General features: G+C 44.5%; 1 protein-coding gene across 1 annotated transcript in view; it reads right to left on the reverse strand.

Annotated features, from left to right (window-relative positions):
- Positions 1-7,278, reverse strand: part of LOC124037996 (anoctamin-10-like) — a 22,242-nt gene extending 14,964 nt beyond the window's left edge. The window contains exon 1 of the mRNA XM_046353336.1: positions 7,049-7,278. The gene's annotated coding sequence lies outside the window, so the exon portion shown is untranslated. The remainder of the gene's footprint in view (positions 1-7,048) is intronic.
- Between the last annotated feature and the right edge of the window lie 4,678 nt (positions 7,279-11,956).

Consider the following 11,956-nt stretch of genomic DNA (forward strand, 5'->3'; position numbering starts at 1 on the left):
AGTACCACCAGTACCAGCACCACTCATCAGGCCTACAGTGCGCCTCACCTCTCCAGCGCTGTCGGAGCCTTTCTCCTCTCCTGAGCTGCCGGAGTCTCCCGCCTGTTCAGCGCAGCCAGAGCCTTCCTCCTCTACAACGCTGCCGGAGTCTCCCGCCTGTTCAGCGCAGCCAGAGCCTTCCTCCTCTCCTGCGCTGCCGGAGTCTCCCGCCTGTTCAGCGCAGCTAGAGCCTTCTTCCTCTACAGCGCTGCTGGAGTCTCCTGCCTGTTCAGCGCAGCCAGAGATGCCAGCCTGCATGGAGCAGCCAGAGCTGTCAGTCTGCATGGAGCAGCCAGAGCTGTCAGTCTGCACGGAGCTGCCAGTCTGCAAGGAGCTGTCAGTCTGCAAGGAGCTGTCAGTCTGCATGAAGCTGCCAGTCTGCATGAAACAGCCAGAGTTGTCAGTCTGCATGAAGCAGCCAGAGCTGTCAGTCTGCATGAAGCAGCCAGAGCTGTCAGTCTGCATGGAGCAGCCAGAGCTGTCAGTCTGCATGAAGCAGCCAGAGCTGTCAGTCTACAAGGAGCTGTCAGTCTGCATGGAGCAGCCAGAGCTGTCAGTCTGCAAGGAGCTGTCAGTCTGCAAGGAGCTGTCAGTCTACATAGAGCAGCCAGAGCTGTCAGTCTGCAAGGAGCTGCCAGTCTGCAAGGAGCTGCCAGTCTGCATGGAGCTGTCAGTCTGCAAGGAGCTGCCAGTCTGCAAGGAGCTGTCCGTCTGCATGGAGCAGCCAGAGCTGTCAGTCTGCATTAAGCAGCCAGAGATGCCAGTCTGCATGGAGCAGCCAGAGCTGTAAGTCTGCATGAAGCAGCCAGAGATGTCAGTCTGCATGGAGCAGCCAGAGCTGTCAGTCTACAAGGAGCTGCCAGTCTGCAAGGAGCTGCCAGTCTGCACGGAGCTGTCAGTCTGCACGGAGCTGCCAGTCTGCACGGAGCTGCCAGTTTGCACGGAGCTGTCAGTGTGCAAGGAGCTGTCAGTCTGCATGGAGCAGCCAGAGCTGTCAGTATGCATGAAGCAGCCAGAGCTGCCAGTCTGCATGGAGCAGCCAGAGCTGTCAGTCTGCAAGGAGCTGCCAGTCTGCAAGGAGCTGCCGGATCCGTCAGTCAGCCAGGATCCGCCAGTCGGCCAGGATCAGCCAGGATCCGCCAGTCAGCCAGGATCCGCCAGTCAGCCAGGATCTGCCAGTCAGCCAGGATCTGCCGAAACCACCAGCCAGCCAGGATCTGGTAGATCCATCAACCTGTCTGAGCTTCCTCTCACTCCTGAGCTTCCTTTCACTCCTGAGCTTCCTCTCACTCCTGAGCTTCCTCTCACTCCTGAGCTTCCTCTCACTCCTGAGCTTCCCCTCAGTCCCGAGCTACCCCTCAGTCCCGAGCTACCCCTCAGTCCTGAGCTACCTCAGTCCGGAGCTGCCCCTCAGTCCAGTGGGGCCCGTCGTTAGGTTTCCTAGGCCAAGGTTAGCGGCGAGGGTCGCCACTCAAGGGACGCTAAGGAGGTGGACTAAGACAACTATGGAGTGGGGTCCACATCCAGCGCCAGAGCCGCCACCGCGGACAGATGCCCACCCAGACCCTCCCCTATAGGTTTAGGTTGTGCGTTCGGAGTCCGCACCTTGGGGGTTCTGTCACAGTCTGACCATCGTTCGTATGTGTTTTCCTTGTTTTAGTGTTGGTCAGGACGTGAGCTGGGTGGGCATTCTATGTTGTGTGTCTCGTTTGTCTATTTCCATGTTTGGCCTGATATGGTTCTCAATCAGAGGCAGGTGTTAGTCATTGTCTCTGATTGGGAACCATATTTAGGTAGCCCGTTTTGTGTTGGGTTTTGTGGGTGATTGTCCTTAGTGTCTTTGTTCCTGTCGCTGTGTTAGTTGACAAGTATAGGCTGTTTCGGTTTTCGTTACGTTTATTGTTTTGTAGTGTTTGTGTTTATTCGTGTTTACGTTGTTTATTAAACATGGATCGCAATCTACACGCTGAGGTTTGGTCCGACTCTCCTTCACACCTAGAAAACCGTTACAAGAATGTCTACACCCCCCTTGGAATTCATCACATTTTATTGTGTTACAAAGTGGGATTCAAATGGATTTAATTGTCTTTTTCTGTCAATGATTTATACAAAATACTGTCAGTGTTGGTACACATGCATGTTTTGGAATATTTTTATTGTATATTTTTGTTATTTTCTCTCTGTCATTTAGTTCATTATTGTGGAGTAACTATAATGTTGTTTTGGCCATCCTCGGTTTTCTCCCATCACAGCCATTGAACTCTGTAGCTGTTTTAAATCACCAATGGCTTGGTGACATCGCTCAGCAGTTTCCTTCCTGTCCTGCAGGTCAGTTCAGAAGGATGACTGCACCTTTGATATGTGTGAGTGCTCTAATACATCAGCCACAGTATAATTTTTTAACTTGACCATGCTTGAAGATGCATTCAATGTATGATTTATTATTTTTACCTATATACCAATCACTGCTCAGGCTTTCAAAAATTTCCCGGGTCTTTATTTGAATCTGTGCTTGAAATTCAACACTCGACTGAGGGACTTTAAAGATGTTCTATGCATGGGGGACAGAGGAAGGGGTAGTCCTTCAAAAGACATGTCAACCTCTATTTCAGAGTCCAAATAACGAATTATGTGATTTGTTAAGCCACATTTTACTTCTGAAATAATTTAGGTTTACCTAAACAAAGGAGGTGAATACTTATGCAAAGTACAGACTTTCTATGGCACTGTAAGTCTATTCACACAGTCATTGTTTGAATTTTGATATCACAAACAGTTTGTTTTAAGTTGTTTTAGGCAGTGGTGGCCCGCCCATTAGTTGCCCCACTGGTGTTGTTATTTTTGTGAAGGGTTTCAACACTGTTTCCCATGCATGTTCAATGATCCATAAACAATTAATGAACATGCACCTAAGAAACTAACAGTTTAGACGGTAGGCAATTAAGGTCACAGTTATGAAAACGTAGGACACTAAAAAAGGCCTTTCTACTGACTCTGGAAAAGCACCAAAAGAAAGATGCCCAGGGTCCCTGCTCATCTGCGTGAATGTGCCTTAGGCATGCTGCAAGGAGGCATGAGGACCGCAATGTGGCCAGGTCAATAAATTGCTATGTCCGTACATCGAGACGCCTAAGACAGCACTACAGGGAGACAGGACGGACAGCTGATCGTCCTCGCAGTGGCAGACCACGTGTAACAACACCTGCACAGGATCGATACATCCGAACATCACACCTGTGGGACAGGTACAGGATGGCAACAACAACTGCCCGAGTTACACCAGGAACGCACAATCCCTCCATCAGTGCTCAGACTGTCCACAATAGGCTGAGAGAGGCTGGACTGAGGGCTTGTATGCCTGTTGTAAGGCAGGTCATCACTAGACATCAATGGCAACAACAACTTTGGGCACAAACCCACCGTTGCTGGACCAGACAGGACTTGCAAAAAGTGCTCTTCACTGACGTTTTGTCTCACCAGAGGTGATGGTCAGATTCGCATTTATTGTCAAAGGAATGAACGTTACACTGAGGCCTGTACTCTGGAGCGGGATCGATTTGGAGGTGGAGGGTCCGTCATGGTCTGGGGCGGTGTGTCACAGCATCATTGGACTGAGCTTGTTGTCATTGCAGGCAATTTCAACGCTGTGGTTTACAGGGAAGACATCCTCCTCCCACATGTGGTACCCTTCCTGCAGGTTCATCCTGACATGACCCCGCAGCATGACAATGCCACCCCCCCTTTGTTCAGGGACACATTTTTCCATTTTTGTTAGTCACATGTCTGTGGAACTTGTTCAGTTTATGTCTCAGTTTTTGAATCTTATCTTCATTCAAATATTTACATGTTAAATTTGCTGAAAAACACAATTGTCAGTGAGAGGACTTTTTTTTTTTTGCTGAGTTTATGAAGTTATTTCAGAATGAAAGTTAACTGGCTCGGGCATCATGCTTTGTGACATTGTTTGATCATGTATTTTCAGTTATTGCATAGGCATGCTTGTTGCGTTCTCCCTAGTGCACTTATTCATTTATGCATTGCACCCCCCACCACACAGACAGCATCGTGAAGAAGGCGCAGCAGCGCCTCTTCAACCTCAGGAGGCTGAAGAAATTTGGCTTGTCACCAAAAGCACTCACAAACTTCTACAGATGCACAATCGAGAGCATCCTGTCGGGCTGTATCACCGCCTGGTACGGCAACTGCTCCGCCCACAACCGTAAGGCTCTCCAGAGGGTAGTGAGGTCTGCACAACGCATAACCGGGGGCAAACTACCTGCCCTCCAGGACACCTACACCACCCGATGTCACAGGAAGGCCATAAAGATCATCAAGGACAACAACCACCCAAGCCACTGCCTGTTCACCCCGCTATCATCCAGGAGGCGAGGTCAGTACAGGTGCATCAAAGCTGGGACCGAGAGACTGAAAAACAGCTTCTATCTCAAGGCCATCAGACTGTTAAACAGCCACCACTAACATTGAGTGGCTGCTGCCAACACACTGACTCAACTCCAGCCACTTTAATAATGGGAATTGATGGGAAAATATAAAATATATCACTAGCCACTTTAAACAATGCTACCTAATATAATGTTTACATACACTACTTTATTCATCTCATATGTATACGTATATACTGTACTCTATCATCTACTGCATCCTTATGTAATACATGTATCACTAGCCACTTTAACTATGCCACTTTGTTTACATACTCATCTCATATCTATATACTGCACTCAATACCATCTACTGTATCTTGCCTATGCCGCTCTGTACCATCACTCAATCATATATCTTTATGTACATATTCTTTATCCCCTTACACTTGTGTCTATAAGACAGTAGTTTAGGATCTGTTAGTTAGATTACTTGTTGGTTATTACTGCATTGTCGGAACTAGAAGCACAAGCATTTCGCTACACTCGCACTAACATCTGCTAACCATGTGTATGTGACAAATACAATTTGATTTGATTTGAGCTGCCTGCTTGTTGTGAACGGTATAATCGAATCTGTTCAAAACAGTGGCAGCATGTGCAGGAGTGGTCATGTTTTTTTTTACATGTTAGTGAAATAGGTGTATTTATGCTCTTGTTGAAATGCACAGATCGCTTTATATATCTCCTCTCCGAGAAACTACTGGTAGTTCGAAAACTTGGCATCATATTTCTGTCATGCTGCTTTGTTGACAACTCCAACCACCACCATGACCCTCCCCCTCACTGCCTGGGTAATCAGCAGCTGCAGCCACTGGTTTTATGAGGAGGTTATTTTTTTCTGCCTGCCTTTCCTTCACCAGTTGGCTGCCATCTGACAATGGCCCATAGAAACAACATCAAAACTATATCAACTAATTTCCTACAAAGGCATATAATAACAGATGTAGCCTAAAGACAAGATTACATTGACAGTAGTCTGATGGGTGACAATATTATCAATTGCCTTGTAGCCTCTGCCGAGTACATTTGCCAAACAACTTAAAATGAAGGCATGGGGCCTCCCGGGTGGCGCAGTGTCTAGGGCTCTGCTGTGCCACCAGAGACTCTGGTTTCGAGCCCAGGCTCTGTCACAGCCGGCTGTGACCGGGAGGTCCATGGGGCGACACACAATTGGCATAGGGTCGTCCAAGCCCTCGCTTGGCAGGTAGGGATGTCCTTGTCTCATCTCAAGCGACTCCTGTGGCGGGCCGGGGCGCAGTGCATGCTGACCAGGTCGCCAGGTGCACAGTGTTTCCTTCGACACATTGGTGCGGCTGGCTTCTGGGTTGAATGCGCGCTGTGTTAAGAAGCTGTGCGGCTTGGTTGGGTTGTGTTTCGGAGGACGCATGGCCCTCGACCTTCGTCTCTCCCGAGCTCGTATGGGAGTTGTAGCGATGAGATTGTCAATAGTAATTACTAACAATTGGATACCACGAAGCACAGACTACTAACATAATACAATTTAAAGTATGATATTCTGGTCTTTTGAAATAAAATGTACATATTTTTGAAACGTTTATAAAGACCTTTCTTATCAAAATAATGTTGACTTTCTTGTGAAGGTGTATAACACTTGAATTGTGGTGTGTTTTTTTTAACGTAGTGAGTAAACCAAACATCAGGAACACTTTCCTAATATTGCATTGCACCCCCCCACCCCTACTTTTGCCTTCAGAACAGCCTCAATCTGTACAAGACATGGACTCCTGTGTTGACTCCAATGCTTCCCACAGTTGTGTCAAGTTGGCTGGATGTCCTTTGGGTGGTGGATCCTTCTTGATACACACAGGAGACTGTTGAGTGTGAAAAACCCAGCGGGGTTGCAAGTCTTGACACAAACCGGTGCACCTGGCACCTACTACCATACACCGGTCAAAGGCACTTCAATCTTTTGTCTTTCCCATTAACCCTCTGAATGGCACACATACTCCATTGTGAACATGCACAATCCATGTCTCAATTATCTGAAGGCTTAAAAAATCCTTCTTTAACCTGTCTCCTCCCCTTCATCTACACTGATTTGAAGTGGATTTAACAAGTGATATCAATAAGGGATCATAGACTGACCAGGTGAATCCAGGTGAAAGCTGTCATGGAAAGAGCAGGTTCTAGATGTTTTGTATCCTCAGTGTACAATGTAAAACCAACTTTACCTCAGTGCCTACCTGCTTTAAAAAGTTGGGTAAACAATATTTTCTTGTGGATATTATGTCTCAAGTTTCAAGCAGCTGAAGGACAAGTTGCACAGACAACCGGTAGAGTAAGTTTAAATGTAAACATTTTTTCAACATTCTGGCTTGTAAGAAACATTCACACAATTTTTCAGGCATTAGTTTCAGGCTGAATATACCACATCTTGTATGACAGCCTGATTAATCAGACTAGCAGTATTTGAACAGACCAGCAACTTCCTCTTAGCTCTGCCTCTGTATACAGAGATACAACATGTAACATCAAGGCCAAGAAAAATGAATGAGAAGGGAGTGGGTAAGGAAAGAACGAGTGAATGAGGGGCTGTACAGTACCTGACAATGTGCTGAGGTTTAGGTCAATAGGCGTATGCGGATGTCTGGCCCACACCCCCTCCGATGTGATGTTTCAACACAAACTAATATACACACAATGTGGTCCTGAAATCAAGGTGGGGGCCTGTTCAGGGGTCCTGAACAGAGCCACAAACACACACACACTACGGATATGTCCTTGCAGATGGGTGAGTCGGAGTTGCAGGACAGGAATGCAGTGAAACTTCTACCTCCCTTCAGGGTGTGGAGCTCCCTGACTGGCACCTCCCAGCTCTGCCTCGGTCTGTCTGCAGCTCTGGGTCCTACTGTCCGACAGAGTAGAGGACTCTATTCCCACAGGAATCTCACAGTAGTCAGACACACAGCATTGGGATTACTTTTTATTTTTTACTTTATTTTTTTGTCCTGCAGATTATTTGGAAACAATAACAAACCAATGTAGATATTTATACATGCAACTTAGAAGTTTTATATCACAAAATGTTGATTTTAAAATATTTTGATCCTCAGAGCAATCTTATTTGATTTAGAAAAGGATATTCAAATGATCAGTAAGCTATACAAAACCTTGCGGAGCCTATCCAACTGACAATCTCTTAGGAAAAAAATATAAGCTATTGGAACCAAGACTCAAAAAGAACTGATGGCACAAGATGGAGGGAATGTTGGAACATAACTAATGAAATGACAGTCAACGAAAATATCCGCTTAATGCAGTATAAACCAATGTATAGAAAGAGACACAATTCACTAATTCTACAGCACAATGGCAGAGTCATGTCTTAAGTGTAAAACTAACAATGACTCAAGCCTTGCCTTCTGGGAATGTTATGAAGTCCAAAAGTGTTATGTGCGACGTTAGAAAGTTTTCTGTCAGAATTATTACAATGTAAATGCATTTTGAATCAGTCTGTCTGCATGTTTCAAGACATGACATAAGAGGGTGCAGTGAGATACCTGATGGGTTGGACCATACTTTTCTCGTCAATCATCTTGGAACATTTTCCAATTAAGAACATTCAAAACAAAAGTGAACAAAATATTAGACAACAATAGAACAATGTAACAGACGAGCGTAAAAATTTAATTATTTATATATACAAACATGCAATAAATACGTCATAATAAAGAGTAAAATAATAATGAGACATTGGATCATATGGTCACCTGCTGTAAGCTGCATATTATACATTAGGTGTGAAATATTATATAAGGATAAAATCAATGTGATGTGGGGGGAGATTCTCCATATAGTCAATAAAAGGTTGCCAAGTTCTGTAAAATGTCTAACTTATTCCTCAAGCAGTAAGTGATTTTCTCCAGTGAGATACAACTATTAACTTCCGATAGCCACATTGCAACTTGCAGGGAGGAATCCGATTTCCATTTCAAGGCAATACATTTCTTGGCAATCGCTAGCAATATTTCTGTTAGCTTTATAGTATGGCTTTGCCTAAGATTGGTGTTAGTAAAGTTACCCAGTAGACAGACCTCCGGGTCTAAAGGGAATGCAACCCCGTGAATTGAGGATATGGTATCGCAGACCCCCTGCCAGAAACCGTGTAGTTTTAAACACTGCCAAGTGGAATGGAGGAATGTTCCTTCATCTGTGCCACATCTAAAACATAGGGAGGAGATATCAGTGTTGGACTTGTTCAGTCTAGATGGGGTGATATAGAGCTGATGGAGGAAATTAAACTGGATCAGTCTGTATCTGGAGTTCAATGTGGATGTAACACCATCCCTGCATAGGCCACTTCATAGACCCTCATCAAGATCAATACCCAAATCTTTTGCCCATCTAAGTCGGGGTTTCTCTAGCTCAGGCAGTGTTAGTCCTGAAGTTAGAGCATCGTAAACATGGGAAATGGTCTTGACAAGTGGTTGGTCTGCGTGGCAGAGTTGTTCAATAGGTGACATCTTAGGTAGGTTCCATTGTCCCTTGAGTCACCCTAATAAAGTTTCATAGCTGTAGGTAGCTAAAGAAGTCCCTGTTAGGCAAGTGGTATTTCTGCTTCAGCTGATCAAAAGATCATAAGAACTCCCTCCTCATAACAATGTTCCAGAAGAGTGATCCCCTTATCAGACCATGGATTTTTCAACACCGATACCGATTATTGGAGGACCATCCCCCAAAAAGCCGATACCGATTAATCGGACGATTTTATTTATTTTATAAAAATCAATGACAATTACAACAATACTGAATGAACACTTATTTTAACTTATTATAATACATCAATAAAATAAATTTAGCCTCAAATAAATAATGAAACATGTTCAATTTGGGGGCGGCAGGGTAGCCAAGTGGTTACTAGTGTTGTACTAGTGACCGGAAGGTTGCAAGTTCAAACCCCCGAGCTGACAAGGTACAAATCTGTCATTCTGCCCCTGAACAGGCAGTTAACCCACTGTTCCTAGGCAGTCATTGAAAATAAGATTTTGTTCTTAACTGACTAATTGGTTTGGGATTTGAACCAGTGACCTGCAGTTACTGGCCCAACACTCTTAACCGCTAGGATACCTGATGCCTCAACACATTGGTAGGTTGCACTATTTAGATACTTCAAATATCTGCTATGCGGAGTTGGCAGCAGGACAGCTCTTTCATTGTTCAGCAGGATACTTCTGTAAGGAGTGGGGTGTACTCTGTGGGGATCTCAAACTTCAATATAGATATAGAGAAGGGATGGTGGAGACGGCCTGGTGACATTGAGCTGCCTGCCTATCCTTGGATATGCTGACCATCTATGAGCTTCCTCACCTCCCAGGATGCCCCTCATAGCGCTCCGGTGCTGGGAGATGAGCCTCCCGAAGAGGAAGAAATTGAGCTCGAGGATGGAGGATTAGGAACAGCCACAGGTGCAGCAGCCTTTGCTCCCATCTGTCCTGTCTGCAGAGCGAACATAAGTTATTAAATCATCCGATAATGCCTGCAGCCGCACCTCATGGTGGCCAATCACAGTTCATTGGTGGATGAGAGCCGACCGTAAGAGTTCAGCATGTTCCTCCTCTGCTGGGTCCATTGTTGGCTGCTGGGTCCATTGTAGGTCTACTGTTACAGTGATGCTGGTATGAACTCAAACTTAGTCGCAGAGAAACACCGTAAGCAGAGGTAACAGTAAATTCAGCTCTTTACTTAAAATCTTGACAAAAACAAGGCAACAGCACAAAACAAAACACAAGACCTAAGCACAGATACAAGCAACAGAGGAACCTAAATAGCAAGGCAACCAGGTGAACAGAAGGTAATCAAAACCAGGTGAAACCAATAAGTAATAATTAGGGTAACATGTAAACTAGAACACAAGGCAAGGGTGCCCTCCAGCAGTAACCCAAGGGAACAACAATCAAATAAACGGAACCTGTGACACTCATGACCATGGCTGCCCATCTGCTGGAGGTTTCAAGAAGCAGAGTTTATTGAGATGATCTAGCTACTATTGTAGCCTATAATTATTTTAAAATGACTTGCTGTTTATTTAGCGAAACAAGCACTTAGAGATTTTGTCTGTAAGGAAAAACACTATAAAAGTGTAATTTATTAATATTATGAAATACTACCTGAGACACCTTTTTGCTATTTGTCTCTGTACTCAATAAAAAAACATGAACATTATGCATGCCCACCATAGTATTGGGCAGCTGCTATTTGAGAACTCATCTGGTTTACAAATGATTGCAGAGCACAATGTACAACTGTTTTTAAAAGTTTTTTTTTTGCAATGTATGCTATATGTGTAGTTTATTCCATGAAAAAAATCAAAATATATGTCACATGCACCAAATACAACTGGTGTAGACATTACTGTAAAATAGTAACAAAAGAGGAATACAATAAAATACACAAGAATGGAGCTATACACGATGTGCACAATTATTAGGCATATTGTATTCCTCAGGATTCATCTTATTGTTGAATAAACACAATGTCAGTCAAGCCAAAATGTTATTGAACCTCAAACCTGAATGTTTAACAAAGGAAAAGTGAGTTTTGTCTTTCACAGAGGAATATATATGTGCACAATTATTATGCGACTATTAGTGTCCAGAAATAATTAGGCAACTAAATAATTTCTCCCAACCCATTTGTTTATTCTCAATGTTTAGCGTAAGTGTAACAAATAAGTAACACAAAATGACTAACAGTTTTGACCTTTCAAAAATATTCAGTGACCAATGTAGCCACCTTTCTTGCCATAACTACCATGAAACCTTCCATCCATGGAGAGAGACTGTCAGTTTGTTGATCTGTTCACAATCAACTTTCGCTTTGAACAGCCTCCCAAATGCTGTTCAAAGCGGTGTATTGTATTCCCTCACTGCAAATCTCACCTTTGAGAAGGGCCCACAAGTTCTCAATAGGATTTAAGTCAGGTGAGGAAGGGGGCCAAGTCATTATTCGGGCATCTTTCAGGCCTTTGCTTGCTAGCCAAGCAGGGGAGTGCTTGGATGCATGTGATGGAGCATTGTCCTGCATAAAGATCATGGCCTTCTTGAATGCTGATGACTTCTTCCTGTACCATTACTTGAACGAAAGACTCTTCCAGAAACTCTTCCCTGCTGATGGAGAGGTTGTTGTCCTGGTACCACACTGCTTGGTCTTTGACCTCCATCTTGTAGGCTGACTCATCGTCGTCGAAGATTAGGCCTACCACTGTCATGTCGTCAGCAAGATTTGATGATGGCGTTGGAGTCGTGGGTGAACAAGGAGTAGAGGAGGGTAATAAGCACAGCCAAAGCACTTCATAATTACAGATGTGAGCACTACAGGGTGATAGTCATTTAGGCAGGTTACCTTGAAGCTGTTGGTAATAGGGACAACGGTTGTCATCTTGAAACATGTTGGGATTACAGACTGGGACAAGGAGATTGAAAATGTGAGGACACTTGCCTGCTAGTCAGTGC

Source organism: Oncorhynchus gorbuscha, linkage group LG01 (assembly GCF_021184085.1).
Source record: "Oncorhynchus gorbuscha isolate QuinsamMale2020 ecotype Even-year linkage group LG01, OgorEven_v1.0, whole genome shotgun sequence".
NCBI classification, from domain to species: domain Eukaryota; kingdom Metazoa; phylum Chordata; class Actinopteri; order Salmoniformes; family Salmonidae; genus Oncorhynchus; species Oncorhynchus gorbuscha.